The following is a 20,051-nucleotide window of genomic DNA, read 5'->3' on the forward strand; positions in this document are numbered from 1 at the left end:
ACAGACACTAACACAGACAAGTAAAAAATAATATGGGAAGTACACTTCATTCTGCATTCCATATGTTAGAGGCAAAACAAAATGCAGGCCTGATTCTGCTCCTCACAGAACTTAATGTGTAATAAGTGACAGAGTAAAAAATATTGAGATTAAACAAATAATTATATAATTAAGAACAATGATCATTTTAATGAATGAACACAGTTGGTTTTATAACTGTGTTTAGATGGATTTCAACGAGACTGGGGCTATGAAAAGTTTCACTGAGAAAGTATTTTAGCTGAGGTCTGATGGATGGATAACTGTTAGACAAAGAGTAAAGAGACAAATGATCAGATAAAAAGGAGAAGCTTGTCTTGAAGGCTCTGGGCCAGGAAAGAGCTTGTCTGACTTGAGAATCCAGTGGCCAATGTGGCTACAGCTTAGTGAGTGAGAGTGAGATAATAGGGGTGGAGCCTGGGGATAGGCAGAGGCAAAGCACATGGAGCCCAGGAGGTCACATTATCTTTAGTACACGAGAAAGGAGAAAAATGGGGGTGTTGACTCAATTTAGGGTATATTACATATACAAGGAAATGTCATAATGAAACTCCCTGAATAGCTATCTTAAACAAAGAAAGATATCTTTTTTTTTTTCAAAAACAAAAGACAGGAAGGTAAAACAAGTCTTGTCTGGGGGTTGGTACTGGTGGAAGCAGTGGAGACATAAGGAAAGGGTGAAGAAGGGTGAATATGGTAGAAATACTATGTACTCATGTATGAAGATGGAACAATGAGACCAGTTGAAACTACTCTAAGAAGAGGGGGACAAGGGATAAAGGAGAATGAAGGAAGGGATGAATTTAACTAAGGTATATTTTCAGTACTTTTGTAAATGTCACAATGTACCCCAGTACAAAATAATATAATAATAAAAGGTAAAGGCCACCAGTCATTAAGTATCCAATTTATGCAAAGCACTCTTTTCAAAATCTTACTCATTTAATCCTCACTGCTATTAACGGTGAGGGTAGGAATTTCAAATCTCTTTTACAGATGAAGCAATGAGGTGTAGAGTGACTTTACCTCTTTATATCAAAGGTCACTATACTCCAAAAGATGTAGAAGTGAATGCCACTGAGCTTAGGAAGCTGTTGATAGTGTAGGAGAGGTTAAGATGCAGACACAAACACATGGAATAATAAATGCTAAGTTATATGGTTATTACAGTAGGTGATGAAGACACCCAAAAGGGCAAGAACAGAATGGATGGGAGTATTTGAGAGGTCTTGCAGCAAGCATGGTACCTTGCTGAGGATCTCAGGGCATTGCAAATAACAAAAGGGAGATCTCTGGTTTATGTGTGAGAGTCATATGGGGCTTAACCTCTGTATCAAATTAGGATGAGCAAGCAATACCAAGGCGGTTGTTCTTGGTCTTCCTGACTATATATGTTTTGGGCAAAAAGACAGTTACACATTTTCACTTGAGAGAATGTTCCAATCCTTTCAAATGCCCAGTCTTATTCTTTAGATGATTTTCACTCTTCTCGGGAATCTAACACTTCTTAGAATAGAAATTGTTCAGAAGATGACTACATAGAAAAATCACAACAGAGCTGACCAGTGCAGCTTCCTAGACTAGAAAAGTTCATAAAGTAGTGTTAAAGCTTAGTATTAATTTATGAACACTGACCTAAGGCCACTGACCAGGGGAAGAGTTCCTATATAGTTACTCTTCTGATGGTGTCTGACCCAAAGTAAGGAGGAGCGATGACTTACCAAGCAGCGTTTATAACAAATCTTGTCAGCAGAATCATTGCAGCTGACACTGACTTGAAGCACTTGACTGCTGAAGAACTCATTGAATGGAATATCTTGTCACCATAAAGACTCTCAGCATCCAAACCTTGGAGTTTAGTAATTACATTTTATTTCATACTTAGTTGATAGCTTATCAGTTCTGGAATGACTGGTTGTACAAATTAGAATGTCAGTGATCCTGACTTTTAAATGCCAAGAGTTTAATTCAGGCAAGGATATCTTGTAAGTTTTAAGTCCTGACCTTTTTAGATAAGCCTATTTTCATTCTTTACAATCTATAGAGATAAGTAAAATTAAGACTAAAATGGAAGACGGGATGTCTTATAGGGATAAGTCCATCTCCTTGCTTCCAGTTATTAGATGAATTTGCTGTTTCTATACTAAAAACAGTAATTTCCTCTGGTTCAGTCTAACAATACTGAAATCATTACAGAAAGGTAGGGACCATACTTTCCTTACTACCTTGGGAATGCTCTTCCTTTGGTAACTCCTTCTATTCTTGGAATTCATTCTTTTAGGAAGTTGTTATTATTGACCTAAATCCCTTTGAATTAATTAAAATCATTTTACTTCTCTTTTCTGGAATGAGCATTGAAAAGGACAGCTTGTCATCACTTATTTGAACCCCCTTCATCATTTTGAAGACTGTAATGCCATGTCCAGTCAGGCTCTTTTCTCTAACTTAAGGTTCCACTAGCTTTCCCATGAGGACTTGCTCCTTTTCAATTTTGGAATGCCATTAGCAAGGAGAGATCAGGTAAGTGAACTCCAAAAAGCACTAAATCTTTCCAAGACTCAGTCTTTCTGTTTGCAAAATAAGGATTTGGAATAAAACCAATGTCTCCAATACTGTGAAGATATGTCTTGGAGGGCTTCTGGGAAGGGTGTGTGTGTGTGTGTGTGTGTATGGGGAACTGGTTTCTCTATTGTTCTATAGACATGTAATGCATAAAATGTTTCTCAACAATACACATACTAAGTTCACTTTTGGCATCCCACCCTTCTCCTTTCACACTGTCCTTCACTTGAATACACACACACACACACACACACACACACTCAAAAAGGTAAAATACAAATACAAGGCAATCTGTTACCCATAGCTGAAAAATACCTAAATACAAAACCTGTTGGACATTAAAGCACAGATAGACCCTCAATACAATAAAAGTGGGGGATCTTCAATACTCTACTCTCACCAATTGATAAGTGTTCCACACAAAAAAAATCAAAAAGGAAACTTTAGCATTAAACAATCAATAGATGAAATGGACTTAACAGACATTTACAGAATATTCCACCCAACAGTCACAAAATACACATTCTTCTCCATGACCCACTGAACTTTTCAAAATAGATCATATTTTAGGACATAAAGCAAGACTTAACAAACAAATGAAAGTTGAAATAATTTCCTATATTTTATCAGGTCACAATCAAATAAACTAGAAATTAATAGCAAGAGAAACTACAGAAAATATATAAACACATGAAGACTGAACAATATACTTTGAATGATAAATGGGGTTATTAAACAAATGGGGGTGGGGGAGTGGGTGCTAGTGGCTCATGCCTGTAATCCTAGCTACTCAGGAGGCAGAGATCAGGAGGATCGTGGGTTGAAGCCAGTCAGGGCAAATAGGTCATGAGATCCTATCTTAAAAATATCCAACAAAGAAAAAGAGTTGGTGAAGTAGCTCAAGTGGTAGGGCACCTGTCTAGCAAGTGCCCTCAAACCTCAGGACTGCCAAAAAAAAAAAAAAAAAAGGAGGAAGAAATCAGAAAACTCCTAGACTCAAATGAAAATGAAGCACAACTTACCAGAACTTTTTGTACACAGCAGAACAATGTTAACAAGAAAGTTTATAGCTATGAGACCTACATTAAAAAACCAGAGAGACTGCAAATAATCAAATGATGTACCTCAAGCTCTTAGAAAAATAAGAACAAGCCAAACCCCTAATTAGTAGATGAAAAGAAATAATAAAGATCAGGACCAGTCATGGTAGTGCATACCTGTAGTCCCAGCTGCTCAGAAGGTGGAGGTAGAAGAATTTTAGTCCAAGTCTGACCCAGGAAAAAGCGTAAGACTTTATCTGAAAAACAAAGTAAAAGCGAAAGGACTGGGGAAGGGTGGCTCAAGTGGTAGACAGTCTGCCTGGCAAGCAGGAGGTCCTGAGTTCAATCCCCAGTACTGCCAAAAAGAAAAACAAAGGGGAAAAAAAAATAAAGAACTAATAAAATTGAGATTAAAAGAATAATGCAAAAATTTAATGAAACAAAGGGTTGTTTCTTTGAAAAGATAAACAAGATTGACAAACCCTTAATCAAACTAACCAAAAGAAATAGGGAAAAGACACAAACTAATAAAACTAGAGATAAGAAAGGGATATCACAGCAAATACCAATGAAATTCAGCAGCTCATGACGGAATATTTTAAACTTATATTCCAATAAACTTAAAAATCTAGAAGAAATAGATAAATTTCTAGATGCATATGACTTACCAAGATTATGAACCAAGAGAATATAAACAACCTAAACACACACACACACAAATATATATAACAAGGAATGAAATTGAAGCAGTAATAGAGTCTCCCAACAAAGAGTCCAGGGCTGGACAGTTTCACTGCCAAATTCTACCAGACCTTTAAAGAAGAACTGACACCAATGCTCCTCAAACTATTCCATAAAATGGAAAAATGCAAAGGAAATGAATGCTGTCAGACTCATTCTATGAAGCCAGTATTTCCTTGATAACAAAGCAAGGTAAGAACCCAACAAAAAACAAAACTATAGACCTACTTGTTTGATGAACATAGACATAAAAATTCTCAATAAAATACTTGCAAACTGAATTCAACAGCACATTATAAAAAGATCATATGCAATGATAGACTCCTTGGTTTCATTCCAGGGATTCAAGATTGGTTCAAAATACACAAATCAATAAATGTAATAAGCACATAAACAGAATAAAGGCCAAAAATCATATGATCATCTCAGTGGATGCCAAAAAAACCTTTGACAAAACTCAACATCCCTTCATGATAAAAGTCCTGACAGAACTAAGGATGGAAGGTGTGTACCTCAACATAATAAAGGCTATGCATGATGAAACTGATAGCCAACATCATACTAAATGGGGAAAACTGAAACCATTTCCTCTGAGGTTGGGATTAAGACAAGGGTGTCTACTTTCCCCACTCCTATTCAATATAATGCTTAAAAATCTTACCCAGAGCAGTAAGACAAGAGAAAGGAATAAAAGGGATATAAAAAGGAAAGGAAGAAGACAAATTACCCTTATTTGCAGATGATATGATTATGTACTTAAAATACCCTAAGATCTCCACCAAAACTTCTTAGATCTGATACTTTTACCAAAGCATCATGGCATGAAATGAACATATAAAAATTAGTAGCATTTTTACATACCAATAATGAACTGGCCAAGAAAGAAATCAGGAAAACAATTCCATTCATAAGAGACTTAAAAAAATAAGTAGGAATAAATCTAACAAAGGAGGTAAAAAACCTCTACAATGAAAACTAAACCCTTGAAGAAAGAAATCAAAGAAGACACCAGAAATTGGAAAGACCTCCCAGGTTTATAGATCAGCAGAATTAAATTGTGATGATGGTTATAAACTGAAAGCAATCTATAGATTCAGTGCAATCTATTTCTTCACAGAAATAGAAAAATGAATCCTAAAATTCATATGGAGGCACAATACCTGGAATAGTCAAAGTGATTTCAGCAAAAAGAGCAATGTTAGAGGTATCACAATATCTGACTTCAAAAAAAATTATAGGAAGAGGGGCTGGGGGCAGGGGAGAGAAATAGCACAAAAAATGTGTGCACATATGAATAAATTAAAAAATAGAAAAAATTATACTACAGAGTTGTAGCAACAAAAACAGCATGGTACTTGTCCCCCCAAACAGACATGTAAACCAGTGAAATAGAAGATGTGGAAATAAACCCACACAGCTATGACCATCTAATTTTGACAACGGAGCCAAAAACATGGAAGAAAAATAGCATGTTCAGTCAATGGTATTGGGAAAACTGGATATCCACGTGAAGATTGAAAGTAGACCCCGATCTCTCACCTTACACAAAAAATGAATTCAAAATGGGCCGAAGATTTTGATGTAAGATCTGAAACTGGAAACACAGGACAACATGGAGGAAACACTGGAACATACAGGCTTATGCAACAACTTTCTGAATAGGACTCCAATTGTTCAGGAAACAAGAGCAAGAATTGACAAATGGGATTGCATCAAATTAAAAAGCTTGTGCACATCAAAGGAAATAATTACTAAAATGAAAAGACATTTTACAGAATGGGAGAAATCTTTGCCAGCTAGTCATTGGACAAGGGAATAATGTTCAAAAAATGAAACACAAAACCAACACATAATCTAATTAATAAATGAGGAAATGCATTAGTCTCAAAAGAAGAAGCACAAATGACTAACAAATAGATGAAGAAATGTTCAATATCCTTAGTCATAAGGAAATGCAAATCAAACGACAGTGAAATTCTATTGCACTCCAGTCAGAATGGCTATCATCAAGAAAAGAAACAACAACAAATGTTGGTAAGGATGTGGGAAAGGAGGAACCCTTATAAACTGTTAGTGGAAATGAAAAGTACTATGGAGGTTCCTTAAAAAACCAAAAACAGTGCTATCCCACTCTGGACATCCAAAGGAATGTATATCTGCACACAACAGAGACACCTGCACACCCCTGTTTATTACAGTACTATTCACAATAGCCAGGCTATGAAATGAGCAAAGGTGAACATCAACTGAGGAATGGATAAAGAAAATAGGGGCGATATATACCATGGAGTATTATCAACCATAAAAAACAAAATTATGTCATTTGTAGGAAAATGAATGGCGCTGGAGATCATCGTATTAAATAGCATGACTCAGACTCAGAAAGACAAATATGGTGTGTTTACTCTCATACGTGGAATTTAGACCTAAAAAAATCAAAACAAAAATAAGGACATGGATGTAAAAAGGGAACTGTTTGGGGTGAGGGGAACCAATGGGAAGGGGAAGGTGAAAAGAGAGGGTGATAGGGGAGTGAGTATAATTAAAGTACCTTATATGCATGTATGAAAATAAAATAATGCAATACATTAAAAGTTGTTAAAAATGGGAGAGGGGTATAATAAAGAGTAACAAAGGGATTAATGTGATTGAAATACATTATATGCATGTATGAAAATATAACAATAATTCCCATTGTACAATTTTTAAAAATTCTAAATAATCAAACAAAACCCAGGAATATATTTAAAATGATCAATTTAGATATAAAAATTAAAATATCACCTAATTATAACTCATTAGTAGAGAATAATGTTATTGATAAAAGGGAAAACTCACAATATCCCCTAAAGTTGCTGAAAGTGGCTACAGTAACTGTAATATCCATTCTTAATTTTACAAACTTCTTAATTAGAAAGGACTAGATAGAGACCATAATCTCTTTCTCTTTCTCTCTCTCTCTCTCTCTCTCTTTCTGTCAGCCAACAAGCCTGTCATATAATGAACTGCTACTGGAAGTGGTCCCAATAAAGTGAAGAATAGGCAATAATGTCCTCTTATTACTATTATCTAACACAGCTCTAGAAGTACTAGTCACAATTCTGATCGTAATCAGGTGGGGGAACTTGAGATGTCAGGTCTTTTAATAGTCTATTATACAGAATTACATGGAAATCTGAAAAATGGCAAAAGTAACATTGCAGATCACACATAAAGTATGGATTATTCAATAAATAACATCAGGTAGAGCTGTCAGGTAAAATATAGAATTCCCAGTTACATTGGATTTTCATCTAAATGACAAATATTTTTCCTATGAAATGCAAGTTAGACTTGGCATCCTATCTCTTTATTAGCTAAATCTTGCAGCTCTAGTGCCTGGGCAATGTATTACTCATATAGACAAAAGTTATGTGTTCTTATCTCATTCTATGCACAAAATTAAATCCTAAATGTACTCAGCCTTAAATGTAAAAGGCAGCAACTTAAATATAAGCTAAAATTTTCATGACCTCAGAATAGGGAAGAATTTCCTAAAGCAATCTCAGAATTATAACTATATTTTGGAGGAGGAAATTTATAAATCTGACCACCTGAACATACTTCTTTTTCTAAAAATTTACCATAAAAAAGAATGAAAAGTGCTATAAACTGATGTTTTTAAATAACACATTTGTTATTCAGCTTTCTGGTACTGTAACAAAGTACCTGAGATGATCAACTTTAAAAGAGGAAAGGTTCTTTTGGGCTACCAGTTTTGGAGGTTTCAACCCATGGTTAGTTGGCCCCATTGCTTTTGGGTATGTGGTAAGGCAGTACATCATAGGGGAAGCAGTGACCAAGGGAGCTCATTCACCTCATGGCCAGGGATGGAAGAGCAGAAAAAACCTGATGTCTCACAGTTCCCTGCAAGGTCACCCAGCCACCCCCACCACCATGATCTAAGACCTTCCAGTAGGCCCCAGCTCTTAAAGGTTACACCACCTCCCAATAGTGTCACCAAAGAGACTAAGCCTTTAATACATGAGCCTTTGGAGGATATTTTAGATCCAAACTTTAGTACACTCATAACCAAAAAAGAATGCTTTGCAGAGTCTATAAAGATTTTCTACAGATCAGAAATATTTTAATGATAAAAAAGACAACAAAAGAAAAAAGGCAAAAGATATGAAGAGGTAATTTTTAAAAAGAGGGAGCACAAATAGCCAAAGATTGTGAAGATCTGCTCAACCTTGTCTGTAATCAGGACAATGCCATTAGAAATGCTATTTCACATCACAGGATGGCATATAGTAGAAAAATTTATTATGATAATCATTGTACAATGTACCAGCTTGTCACATTGTATGCCTTTATTAAATATTGTTGTGAATTAAACATTTTAAAGTTTAATAAGTCAGTCAATATTCTGTTTTGGCAAGGGTTTGGTTAATGGGACCATAACTGCATTTCTGGTGGCTATATAAATTAACATAATCACTTTGCAAACCTTTAACATTACCTAGACAAGCTGGACATGCATATATACTCACTTACGGAAAGCCCACTCCCACGTGCATGTAACCCAGAGAAACACATCCAGCACATCCCTCAGTATATATGCGCAAGAATGTTCAAGGTGGCTTTATTTGTAATAGTAGAAGGAAGGAAAGAGAAAATAAATCCAAATGCTCATGAATAGCAGATTGAATAAATTGTGGTATCTTGTTACAAAAGACCAGTGTACAGCAGGGAAAGTGATCAAAATACAACTCTGCCCTACAACAGCTCAAAAATATAATGATGAGAATAAAAAGCAAAGTCAAAGAGCACAATTCTATTTATATAAAATATAAAGTTAGCCAAAAACTAAATTACACATGTACATGCGCTAAAAGTCAAGCATGTTATTACTACAAAATTCAGGAGGGCAGTTACTCTGGGAATACATAGGTGTTTTCTAATATTATCATTTAAAATGTACACAAGCTAGGCATGGTGGCTCATACTTGTTACCCTAGTTATTTGGGAGACTGAGACTGGGAGGGTTATGGCTCAAGGCCAACCTGCATGAATAGTTTGTGACATCCCCATCTCCAAAATAACCAGAACAAAATGGACTGGAATTGTGGCTCAAGTGGTAGAGCACCTGCTTTGCAAGCTTGAGGCCCTGAGTTCAAACCCCAGTTCCACCAAAAAAAAAAAAAGTACATGAATAATACTCTTTATAATGTATCATGTATTTTTAAATAAATAAAAAGAATGACAGGGATAAAACTATGTATTATTTTATTTCTTAGAGAATATGAGTACTTTTAGAAGACTAGAGATTGCTGGAGTGTGTACTGCTCTGAATGTGTGTAGAGAAGCACTTAATGACTTCTAATGGAAGTCAACACTGAGTCCTTTGTCATACCTGTACTCCACACCAGGTAAAGAGGAATGTAGATCCAGTTTGTGGGGTTCACAGGTACTGATTAGGTCACTTTTTCCCAGAGGTGGAACTTTGGAAACTTCATTTTTGTCTACATGTGGGATGAGACCATGAAGTGATCCCACTTCTTTCCTTCCCTTCCCTCATCAAGCTTGACCACTTCTTGTGTTTTCTTTGGGCCCTCTCTCTCTCTTTAGCTGGTTTGACATTAGATACTACTTTTAATGATGAGGCAAATATTTTTTCTCTTTTTACTTAACTCTCTAGGTCCTTTTCCTCTAGTGTTGATGAGATGGCCTTTCATTCTCCTAGAGCTGAGGATTGAGCCCAGGACCTTGCACAGGCTGGTCAAGCCCTGCACTACTGAGTAGCATCCCTGACTCATGAAACAGTAAGTTTGGGGTTTGGGGTTTTCTGTGGATTGGTGGTAGGGTGGTAGGGATTGGAGGAGGGTGACAGGACAAGGATCAAAGGGATTGATAACAAATGTTATAGGAGGGGCAAACTCTTGTGTGATGCTATGCCACTCACACTGATATAGCATAAAAAAAGAGATCCCCAGCGTGTCCAAATTAGCTTACCAGAGGCCAGAATGTGGTATAGGGCCAAAGCTTTAGCTAATCATAGAATATTAGTTTTCCTTTTCTGCCTTTCAAACATTAGTGAAAACAGAGTTGACCTTGCCAAGCAGAATTCTTTTCCATCAGTATCATACCCCATTTTCCAATGATTTTATGTTCTTGAATAGGAAAATGTAGAATTGTAGAAATGCTTCCCAAATTAAACTACAATTTATTGAAATTTTGGTAACTATGCCAACTAGCTATCTTTTGATCTTAAGAACCTGACCAGATTGTTTATTTTATTGAAAAAAATAAAGCAATGGGCTGGGCATGGTGGTACATAGCTATAATCCCAGCTACCTGGGAGGTAGGGATGAGAGGATTACAGTTTGAGGCCAGCCTGAGCAAAAATGGTATCAAGACCCTATCTTAAAAACCAGTTAGGGTGTGACAGTGTATAATAGCTGTGTAATCCCAGCTATTTGGGAGGTGAGGCAGGACAAAGCGGTCTGAGGCTGGCTCCAGACAAAAGAATAAGACTATCTGAAAACAAAAGCAAACAAAAAAACTAACGGAAAAAAACCCAGGCATGGCTCAAGTGGGAGAATGCTTGTCCAGCAAATGTGAGGGTCTGGGTTTGAGGAACTGCCAAAAAGGATAAAAGAATGTCCAGAAAGTAGAGGAAAAACAGAATATAAAGGAATTGCATTAAACGCTAGTGATGAAAACTGTGGGACTGCCCTGAAAACTGACAAATAGATCAATGAGTAGAATAGAAGGTCTAGAAACTGCATATGTGTGGGTATTTTACATATGAGAACAGAGAGCATTTAAAACTAATTAGAAATTTAAACAAAGTGTTACAATTGAAGAACAATTTGGGAAAACAGATAACTAACCAGTACTATAGAAAAAATAAATCCCAAGTAGTTAAGGACTTAGTCTACAAACCCTGCAAATTGCAGGAGGAAAAGAGAGAAGGAATTTACAATGTTGAAGCGAGGCCTGACTATATGGAAAGAACAGTGAATAGATTTGACTAAACCCAAATTTTAAAATGCATGAATGGAAAAAGAGGCAAGATAAAGGTGGAAGTCAAGAGATAAACTGGAAGACATATTTATACAAGGAGCTAATGCCCATGATATTAAAAAGATTACACCAAAAAAAGAAAGAAAAACAACCTAATATAAAAAGGAGTAAAGTATTATACAGGAAAAGCACAGTCAGTGTTTTTATGAACTCTCTACTGTCTATTAAATGAGGCTGATGAGGGAAGAAATAAATTATTCCTTTCGTTCATTTGACAGATGCTTCCCACTTATATCCAGTCTTCAAAAACAGTTGGCCCACTGTCATTACTTTATAATCTTAACGTTGAAGATATGCTGTTCTCTTCTCCATAGGCTCCAGGTCTGTTATTCCCAAGTATCTTGTGGAAATTTTGGTTTTGAATAGCTTTTAATCACTGAAAATATTCAAAATCCAATTCATTGCTGATAGGATACTTTCAGTGAGTTTTCTATAAGCCAAATTAGGGTCCCATCTTGTGTTTGTTATTTATTCCTGCTTAACGAGTTACTATAAAACTTAACCATTTAAAGCAGAGCTTCTGTGGGCCAGAGATTCGGATACAGTTTAGCTAGGAGCCTCTGCTTCAAAGTGGCTTGTTTACAAGCCTGCAATCAGTGAAACAGAGCTGAAGTTTCATTTGAAGGCTTCCCAGAGCAAGCACGTGATCACTTCCAAATTCACTCGTGGTTGGTAGCAGAATCCAGATCTTTACAGATTGTTCAGTTGAGACTTCCCTTAGCTCTTTGCCATATGTGCATCTCTTTGGGTAGCTTGTACCGTTGCAACTGGTTTTCCAACATGGAAGCCACAGTATTTTTACAATCCAGTATCGGAAGTTTTTGCCCATGATTTTTGTTGTACTCGGTTAAAAGTGAGTCACGAAGTTCAACTAACACTCAAGAGGAGGGAATCACACAGGGCATAAGTACTAGGAGGTGGGGCCCATTGGAGACCATCTGCCACAGGCATGGTTTGGAGTCCAAGAAGGTGAATGAGGCTAGACAGTACAAGGCTCAGAAGCATATGCTGGAACACAGAGGCAGAAGCCTGCTCAACAGTGGCAGGAAGGCACTAGTAACAGCACAGTGGGGATAAGTTGAAATTTAGGGTTCAGAGTGGTTACAAGAAAGCAGGTGAGTATAATGTACAAGTAATATAGTGAGAATCATGACCCAGTTAACCAGAACCACAGCACAGCATAGCTGTGGTTTGACTGGGCAGCATTTGAATGCTGTGGGTTGAGAAGTATGAGAAGTTCTGATGGAAAATTCTGCAGGTACTTCTATCACAGGAGCTTTGTTTCTCATGGGTGGGAACTTTCAGAGCCCCAGTATTCCTGAACAAAGCCTTCCTCTCAGGTTTTCTGATTTTGAGAAGAGCATCCAAATTCTTCTTATGGTGTGGGCCCAAACTCTTTGCTCTTGTCTTTCCCTTTCCCATGTCTACTTCATCTCAAATAATCATTGAGGGAAAAAATAAGAAAATTGCAGTCATAATCCATGGAACTCAGGCTGGCTCTACAGTCATTCTTCAATAAGCATAAATTGTGCTTCTGTGCTAAATGTCATGTGAGAACTTTGCCATCTTAACAGGGTAGCTATAGGTCACATGTGGCTATTGAATGCTTGAAATAGCTAATGTGACTGATGAACTGAAATTTTAATTACTTAAAATTTTTAATTATTTTAAACTTAAAAAGCAGTATAACATTTTTCTGTTAAAACATATTGTTCTGGTAGTACATTTTACTTTAACCATTGAAAATTTACCATTCCCATTGAGGTATACTGTAAGTATAAAGTATACATTGGATTTTAAACACAATATGAGAAAATAATTTTATGAAATGGTAAATATATAGATAACTATATTGGGGCAAATAGAATGTAATTAAAATTACTTTCACCTGTTTCTTTTACTTTTTAAGTTTGTATGCTAGAAAATTTAAATTTTCACATGTGATTTGTATTATATTTCTATTGGAAAGAAGTATTAGGTTGAATTGTAGGATTCTTTCTTTTCTTTTCTTCCCTCCTTTCTGTTTCCTTTTATTTATTTATTTATTATTTTTGGTGCGTGGTATTGAACCCAGGGCCTCATGCATGCTATATAATTCCTCTAGTAATCTTGAAATTACCAGATGCTAAAATGCTTATATTATCTTTTTGTCTCAAAACATTTTTATGACCTTCTAAACCCCCATACGTGTTGTGTTTGCACAACCATTGACTTAAATGATCTCCAAGATGAAGAGATTTGCACAACACTAAAAACAATTTGGAAATAAAATCTGTTTTATATTTCTGTACACTTCTTTAGAAATTCTCAATTTATAGTTGGCCATCAACTGGAATTTTAATTAATATTAAGAAGTTGAGATGACATTTGTTACAGTGTATAATTTGTATCTGATGCTTCCTTCTCAAATTGTCAATGGACTTGAGAGGTCATATGCTTGAATTTGAGCAAATTACCAGTACATGGTGACCTTGCAACTTTTCCACAATTTGGAGTTTTAGACTAACTTCACTTTTCTAAGACCATAAACTTTATGCTACTAAATATTGAATGAATATATTTTGAGTGGTTATAAAATTAAACTCACTCGGTTTTTAGATGTAGCTATTGTCAATGTTCTTTATGTGTCCAACATGAAATCTGCCACTTATGAACATATACACGTTCCTTTTTCCCATTTCCCAACTTAAGTGGCACTTCTTTGATATTTGGTTCTCTGTAAAGAGTTTGATATTCTCTGTCTAGTTCCAGGGCCTGGGTAGTTCATCCTGCAATCTCTATGCAGGCTCTCCTTAACTCTTACCATGGTGGGCCCCATGAGAGGCTTTCTGGACTTCAACTCATTATTTTACCAACCTCTGCCCCTCCCCATGATCTCTCCATGGGAGGGTATGGAATCTTCCAGATTGACCACTTGAGAGCTAGGGGGTTGGCTTTCTCCCTTTGTCTAGACTCCTCTTTATACTGTTGGGTCTGTCCCATGTTGGTATAGAGTACCCTGCCCGGGAGGGGGGGATTTCTCCCAGGGGACCAAATGGGAAGCAAGTCACACTTACCTCTACATTCATCCTTCCCTCCAACTTATCCAATATCCCTTCTCTGCCAGTCTCTAGGTTAAATGCTGGAGAAGGGATATCAGGATGCTTGTGTGTCCCACCTCCTCTCTCCTCTTCTGACTATCTCCCTCTAACCACCACTTCTCCCTCCCACCCCTCCCATCCCTCTGCTTTCTCCCTCTGACTGGATGGAAGGGGCTTTGGATTTCTGTTCCCTTTCACTCTGGGTATTATTTCCTTCATGTCATATGTTTCTCCTTCACAACCTCAATATGATAACTAAACCTTAGGGCTGGTGGAGATATGAAGATCAACTTACTCCAAAGACTAATTTAAAAAATATTGTACATGAACCAAAAGTACTTTCATGTAATTTTCTAAAGTGTGTTAGAAACAGAAATGTCACTTTGAACACTTTTGGAGGAACAGAAGATAAGAAATTATGTCCAAAATAAGATTAAATAGACTTTAAATATCTTTTTAGTATTCTTAGGCATGTGGTAGCTTATATAAAAATTGCCTTTCCTGGTCAGTAGTATTTTATAACTTCTCCACTGCATGAGGTCACAGCTTGCTTGAAGAATCAAACCTTTTCCTTTCAGTTTAGAAAACTAGATATTCAATCTAAATGGACTGTCTCTATCCCCTATAGACATAATTATAATAAGATCTTATTATTTGCTTTTCCTAAGTTGAAACTAAAATTGCAGGTCAAATATATTTCTACTTCTTCACTCCTTGTTCCCTGAACTTTTCTATGACAAGGATTCTGGGGCATGGATGAGATGTACACGATGGTTCAGGATGCAGGGTACAATCTCCTTATCAGACCCTATTTGTCTGTCACTCTTAGTTTACAATGCACACAAATACATCTGTGAGTTTGACTTAGAATCTTCCATCCAAGAAAGAAGATAATTTCGACACTCAGCTTCTACTAAAAATATCAGGCTTAAAAAATTTTAATTCTCATGACTTTGAAATGGACAATGGTTTCTGTAGTTTAAATCAACCTTCACCAGCATCACAGATTGTAATGAGGCAAAAGTAATATTCATACAGTATCTAGTATCTAGAATGCTAAAAAGTGTTCCAGGTTTGGAGTTAGGAGAAAAAGGTTGCAGTACAGTTCTATCATCAGTACATATGTATGTTTGATCAGCAATTTTCATTTTGCTGAGCTCCTTCCTCTATAAAATACATAGTTATATTACATTTTTTAAAACTTTGATAAAAACCTGTGATTCTCATATCTAGAGGAAGAAAGTGGCCACACTGAGAAAAACAGACAAGGAAACATTTCTACCAGCTACCCCCACTTTTAACTATGCCCTTGTATGTTTCCTGCCAAACCAACAAGGGATATGGATTGTCTGGCAGAGTCACCAAGACAAAGGATTAAAGGAAGAAAAAAGGATCCAGATGTTTCTAGTGGAATAATTGAATTTTCAGACACATCTAATTCAGATGAGCTGTAGCCATAAACAATTGAGCCAAGGACATAAAAGTGAATCTCATAATTCAACTGGGTTTTCATGATACCACTTCCCATTCAGCACTCTAATCGATATTATCCTTTCACATGCCTGTGATGACCTGGTGGAGTCAAGGGGAAAGATACCCTTAACCAAAAAACAAATTAAAACCTCCAGGCCCCCTGTGATTTCACAGCAGAATTTATCACATGCTTACTGAGTACTGTTTTAAGTGAGATGAGAAAGAGATACAAAAAGTAAGAACAACAGTACTGCAAAGAGTTCTCAATCTGACTAAAAAAAACTTGTGCACAATAAAATAATCTTTATGACCTTCAAAAAAGTCATGAATATTAAACATTTTATCTGTACATTGAATGTTTTCTTTAATCCTTCAAGTTTAGACTCAAATGTAAATTTAATTAATTAAAACAAGAAGAGAAGACCAAAATTTGCATTGCACTTGGAAGATTTGATCTTTATCTACTAAGTCTTTTGAATTCTAAGGTAGATTTTAACTTTAGGAAATAAAGAAACCAGAACCAGCAATAGACAAAATGAGCATATAATTTATCCAGAACTTTCAAGAGTGAAAGGGGACACTTTTAATAAATACACAGGTATAACGGCTTAAACTGGGACTATTTAGGATAAACTGAGATTTATGGCTGTCCTTTTAATAGAAAAAAAAAAAAAGACTTGCCTCAGAGTTGACACCATTGGACCAAGCTTTACCCCTAGTCAGAATGTGGAGGTGAGAAGTAAATTGGACTTACACAGCCTGCTGGAATGTTTCAGCCGAGCTCCTCCCCAATCTGGAAAATTTGAGGTGACTTCTGTCAACTACTTCCCCTCTATTCATTTCCTTAAAGAAACTTTTATTATTTACTGTTTGTTGACCACTTACTTTTTTGAAGGCATGAATGCAAAAATGAAGGTATGATCCCCTGAAGTAATTGGTTGCAAGGACAAATGGGACTTCAGCATGATTGACAGTTCTTAAATTTGTCACCAAGTAAAGTGGGATAAATTACCAAATAAATTGCATAGTAAGTTGGAAGTTAGGCAGAGGGAGAGATCAAGTTAGGAGAGGGAAGGAGGTAGGACATTAAGAAAAGATGTGAGATTCAAGTTAGATCTTTAGGGATTAGCTAGAAATTGCAATGTACACCTTGGCACTTGACATTGGCCATCTTCATTCCCAACCAGCAAAAGAGAAGATATTAAATACAGAAACCAAGAAATAACAACAATAACAGCAACGATGGAAACCTTGTAACTTGTTAACCATGCAAAATGTTGCAAATTCTACTATGTAAAGAATTTTATAAACCATTAATAGAATGATAAACATCTATGTAGAAAAATGGACTAAAGACCTGAATAGGAAATAAATGAACAGAAGAAAAAATATGAATGGCCAACCTACATTTGAAAATTTATTCACTTATCAGTATGAAAAAGTGAAAGAAACATGACAAACTGCTGTAATTGGAGATTTATTGATAAGAGAGGGGATACTAGGATAATATTTCTTTGAAATCAATTTTATAAGTATGTATCAATATGTATACATTCTTTGGTTCAGAAATACCACTTGTAGAAATTTATCCCAAGGATTTAATCATATAATTGCATAAAGATACAGGTACATTCAAGGATGTTCAAACATAGTACCATTTATATTAAAGTGGAAAAATTAGTGACTAGATTCTGAGAGTTCTGACTAAACCAATGGGTTAATCCCTTGATGGCTTCATGATATGATGGCATTATGGAGAAGTGGCAGTAATAGGAGGTGGGGCCTAATTAGAGAAAGTAGGTCACTGTGGGTGTGCCCTGGAAAGATATACCTTGTCCCTGGCCCTTCCTCTCTGCTTCCCCAGTGCCATGAGTTATGCAATGCTGCTCCACTATGCCTTTTCTGTCATGATACTCTGCCTCACCATGGCCCAGAAACAATGGAGCCGGTCTACCATGACCAGAACCTTTGGTTCATGAGACCATGAACCAAAGTAAATCACTCCTCCTTTTAAGTTGTTTATGTCTGGAATTTTATCACAGTGACTCAAAAATGAATGACACAGATAGTTGTTAAATAGATTTCAGTATAAAACGTAACTATGTAGGATAAATGAATTAGCTTGATTGTGGTAATCAGTTTATAATGTATACATATATCAAAAGTTCACATAGTACAGCTTGTATATATGCAATTTTTATTTGTCAATTATGTCTCAATAAAAATTTAAAAACCTGACACATTTATATGTAGTCACTGAGAAGGTAATGTGCAACAATATTCATTAAGAGATTTTAAGTAAAAAAACAGGTTTAAAATAGCACATATAATAAGACTGTCTCTATATAAAGCATATAGAATGAGCTACTTGTTAGGATGTTTGCTTACAGATTATCAAAAATTATCTCTATCTGATAATTTTAGTAGTGGTTATTGTAGTGTATGTTTTGGGAAGTTGTTTGTTTTTTAATAAAACATATATGTTAAATTATATTAAATTTATATTATATTGCTTGAATTTTACTCAGTGAATATATGTTGTCTTTATAAATATATTATACTGTTAAAATAATTAAAAGTATTTTGAGAAAAAATCTTTTGCTGCTTTAATAAGCAATGTCTTTATTACAGGCACAGAAACACATTTTCAAGGTTGCCTCTTATTGAAGTCCTCAATGTAAGATACTGGTATTTCCTTAAGGCCTGATTTAGTGCAAGAAATTCTGAGATGGTCCATGTTTCTGCAAGTATGTGGTGATCCGGAGATCTATTTTTGAATATCTAGATGTGTGTGTACTTAAGCCATTTTGTCCTATATTCTCTAACTGAACTTTTGAAAAAAGTATTGCATAGCAGTGAACTTGAGATTATAGTTCATATATAAACTTCTTGGAGCCCATCCGATCTATGTAGTTGGTTGCCAAGAAGGCTGTTTGTCTTAGTTATCAGTTCTAAGGATAAGATTAATATTATTTTGTGGAAGCTAATATGCTTATTAATGTCAGGAGAGCATGTCTAAATACAAGCCCATCTTACCTCCTCTCTTCACTAAAGACTCTTTAGCAAGGCTGAGATTTTTGACAGAAAAGAAGTTTGAATCTTCTTTGGGGTACAAATAAACGCAGAGTCAAACTCCTTCTGTTTCATTCAGGTAGCATTGTCAAAATGGTTTTAGCTTAAAATGTTCTAAGACAGCTACAAACATGTTTGCCTTGAACAAACTACCATAAACTCTCAGTGAAGTATACACATGAAATGAATGCTTCACAATGTACAATGTTAATTCTGTATTTATCCTCCCAAAGACACTGAATTGATAGGTATAAAGGAGAAGAAAAAAAGTCTTCCAAAAATAATGACTACATTTTAGAATAATGAATCTATCTATGCCCCTGTTTTCTGGCTGTGAATACCTACAGGAGCCAGTAATCTGCTAAATCTATTCCTAATTTAAGATATTAAAGCATGTAGATTCCATTAAAAAACAAAGTCCTGTCTGGTCTTTGAAGCTGTAGTTAACGTCTAGTTGGGCCAAATAAATTGCACGAATAGAGTAAGTCAAGTAATGTAAAATAAGATCATTTAAAAATATCAGTACTTAAGTCCTACAGGACAACATTAGGAAAATCACAAATGACAAGGTCTTCTAGAAAAATATCACACACACACATGCACACACAAACATACCACACACACACCAGATCAACAATCTCCATCTACTATAAATGTCCAGGAAAAGGATCTGTGGATGATCAAAGCTGAACCTGGGTATTTTTAAAGTGCCAAGGCAGTACAGACATGCAGCCAGGCTGAGAATCATTGCTGTAAGGGTGAGCCTTCTGGTCCCTCTTGGTGTTCCTGGCAAAACAAAACAAAATGAAAAAAGCAGGCAAGCCCTCCATTGTGGGTCTTTTAAGCTAATAAGCAGTTGAAATAGCATTGGGTTTGGAACCAACTAAATCTTGGCTCAAACTGCTGAAATAAAAAAAAGAAAAGAAAAGAAAAGAAAAAAACCCTCCAAGGTTGAGACAAGTCATTTTTGTTTTTT

The 20,051-nt window shown here is 35.9% G+C and overlaps 1 protein-coding gene across 1 annotated transcript in view; it reads left to right on the forward strand.

Moving 5' to 3' along the window:
- The window catches only part of LOC109696870 (transcription termination factor 1, mitochondrial), a 307,446-nt gene that overhangs the window by 250,674 nt on the left and 36,721 nt on the right, over nt 1-20,051 (forward strand). Inside the window, exon 3 of the transcript XR_012445153.1 lies at nt 10,063-10,186. The gene's annotated coding sequence lies outside the window, so the exon portion shown is untranslated. The remainder of the gene's footprint in view (nt 1-10,062; nt 10,187-20,051) is intronic.

The sequence above is a fragment of the Castor canadensis genome, chromosome 2 (genome assembly GCF_047511655.1).
Source record: "Castor canadensis chromosome 2, mCasCan1.hap1v2, whole genome shotgun sequence".
Lineage (NCBI taxonomy): Eukaryota > Metazoa > Chordata > Mammalia > Rodentia > Castoridae > Castor > Castor canadensis.